Raw genomic sequence first — 3157 nt, 5'->3', positions numbered from 1 at the left:
TTTTTTACAATACTTTGTGAGAATTCTTAAATCTTAGAATTCATAAGTCAGGGTCCAGATGAAAGACAGAAGACAGAAACCACATCAGAAAAACAAAACAAAGCAGTAACACAAAGGATAATAACTAGCCAGTGGAGATAAACTACTAAGAATTAAAAGAACTGTAATGGACTTCAAGAATCTGCCAGGCCTGGCAGTCTGTGCCTGCCGTCCCAACCCCCAGGAGGCTGGTGCTGCACAGAAACACTGCACTGCTTCATCTCTGCCCTGTCCTGCTTAAAAACCAAGGCAAGAAAAGCATCAGTGGAGAACAGCTACTTCCTGGGCTGCCGCGGCCTAGCAAGGACACAGCGGAGGCCTTTCTCCTGGGCTGATGCTTGGCTTGCCCCAAACTCCAGCCCTGAAGGTCTGCATGTTTGCTGAGATGCATGCTGGAGCTGGCAACTAGGAAGCCTTTCTGGAGTGGACATAAGACTGACAAAGGGCTAAACGTTTGAAATCTCTGACATGTGTTAGAGTGCGTGTAACGCCATCAGTGCACATGTGCAGAACAAACTTGAAATGGAGTAGTAGTTTATTTTGGAGCAAAACATGAGCCCAGGAACACAGATTTAGGTCATTCCAAATACATGCTTCTCTTGGTATTATTTTCAGGAGGGTCTCATAGTAATAAGACAACAGAAGTCATCAATCAGTGTACTTTTAAAGATGAATTGATAGCATCAGTAGATGGGTAAAGCAAGGGGCTGAGGGGAGAGTTTCCAGCTATGGGTCTCAGCCTGTTAGTTGATGGCATTCATGGTTTGGGGTCAGTAGAAGCCAGGAACCTATTCATACAATCTCAAAAAGGTTTTATTTGAAGGTCACAAGGATGTTAAGGTCAAACAGAATTGTCAGTGAGTTAAGGGGAAAGATAGCCCAAGATAGTTTGGTTCTAGACCTGCAATATTCCAGCTCTGCATAGTTAAAGAAATTCTAATCAGCCAATCAGCCTTGGAGAATCTATAACAGAGATTCTATTATTCTAGAAATCAGTTTTAATATCTCATTAAAAATTTGTGCTAACTTCTCAAGAAAATCTGTCTTGGGAAGTCCACACCCATCCTCGGGTGTGCATTACTATTTTCCTAAGCTTTTTCTTTCTGAATGGCAATATCTAACATCTATGTTCTAGGAGCTGGACAGATGGCTCAGAGGTTAAGAGTGCTTACTGCTCTTGCATAGGACCTGAGTTTGGTACCCAGTACCCACATCAGGTGGCTTATGACCACCTATAATTCCAGTTGCAGGGGATATAACACCTCTGACATCTTAAGGCTCCTGAATTTATGTGCATGTAACCCCCCACCCCCACCCCAAGCCACACACAGATCCAGAAGAAGTGAAGCAAGTAACTCCTGGGCTTTGGGAAGACTTCTGGTCCAGGAAGATGGCTCTCTCAGCCACAGTCTCCATTGTTTCAGTTTAATCAATGGTAGAAAGTTGTCTAGCCCTTTGGGAGTATATTATTTCTTTGCAGGAAATTTTACAAATCCCTCCCATTTGGGAAACAGGATGTTCAAGTAAAGGATCATAAGTTCTTGCTGTACCACTCATACTATTTTTAGCATTGAATGGATTGCTTTCCATTCTTAGTGTCTTGAAATACTATCAGCAGGCATTTATTGAGAGTTACATTTGTAAGCCCCATGGAAACAGGGATTAAGTTTGATTACACACAGAGCCATATCTGTAGTATCTAGCACACCCCCTGATAGTTATTGCAGGGGCAACAAATAAGTAGCTGTTGGTAGGTGTCTTAGTTACTATTCTATTGTGAAGAGACAACACGAGCTAGGCAACATATAAAAGAAAGCATTTAATTGAGGTTTAACAGTTTCGGGGGGTGAGTCCAGCATGAGGCAAACAGGCATGGTGCTAAGGCAATAGGTAAGAACTCACATCTGATCTATAGGCATGAGGCAGAGAGAGAGGGAGAAAGAATGGGCCTGGTGTAGACTTTTGAAACCTCAAAGCACACCTCCAGCGATGCACTTCTTCCAACAAGGCCACACCTCCTAATTCTTCCTTAAAATAAGTTCCACCAACTTGGGAGCAAGCATTCAGACATATCAAACACTCAAATATATAAGCCTATGGGTCATTGTCACTCACACCACCACAGATGGGTAAATAGGGTGTTTAGAGGTTGCAGACATCCTATGTTAAATAGTAACTCCCACGAGCTCTGTCCTTTCAGACCTGCAACAACCTAAGGAATTAGGTAATGTTTGCAACTAAAAGTCATAGCATGCTGGAGGGTCAGCACCTGGATTAGTTGGCTGGGCTCCTTCCTAGATTACCAGGGAAGCTGTGACTTGCCATTGATTACCACGTGGAATGCCTAAAACTATTTCTAAATAGGAAGAATTGTGTATATGCGAGTGCACACACACGTATGATGTGTGCATATATTTGTACATGCATATGTGTGTATGTGCATTTGGAGGTCAGAAGTCAGCAGGAGGCCATCTTGGTCACCTTATTTTTATTATTTATGTATTTATTTATTTAGAGAGAATCTCTGAACCTGGAACTCATTAGTTCGCCTGGGCTGTCTTGTCAGCAGCCACAGGGATCTTCATGTTTCTGCCTCTCAGGTGCTGGGATTACATGTATGTACTGCTGAACTGCATTTTTATGTGGGTGCTGGGGATCTGAATTCAGGACCTCCTCTTTGTATGGCAAGTACTTTACTGATTGAGAGAATTTTCTAGCCCAAATAGGGGGGGATTTAAAAGTCTGTCTGACTAGTTGGCATGTTATCAAGAATGAAAATTAATTTTATAAACAATGAGAGAAAAAAATTAAAAGGCTAGCATTTAGCTAGAGATACTTGGGTCTTTTGGGGTGAATGGGGTGATTCTAAGTGATTAAAAGTTAATTTAAAAAGCTCCCATCATATCTTTTTGGAGATATTGCTTTTTTTTTTTAAATAATATCCCAAACATTGCCCCACAGTCTCCCCTTATAGAGTCCCTCCCCCACTCCTCCTCCCCTTCTCCTATGAGAGGGTAGCGCCACCCCTGCCCCAGTATCCCCCTATCCTGGAAAATCAAGTCTCTGTGGAGTTAGGCATATCCTCTCTCACCGAGGCCAGGAATGGATACCGTAGTCA

Source organism: Mastomys coucha, unplaced genomic scaffold, assembly GCF_008632895.1.
Source record: "Mastomys coucha isolate ucsf_1 unplaced genomic scaffold, UCSF_Mcou_1 pScaffold6, whole genome shotgun sequence".
NCBI lineage: Eukaryota > Metazoa > Chordata > Mammalia > Rodentia > Muridae > Mastomys > Mastomys coucha.
This window is presented reverse-complemented; position numbering follows the sequence as displayed.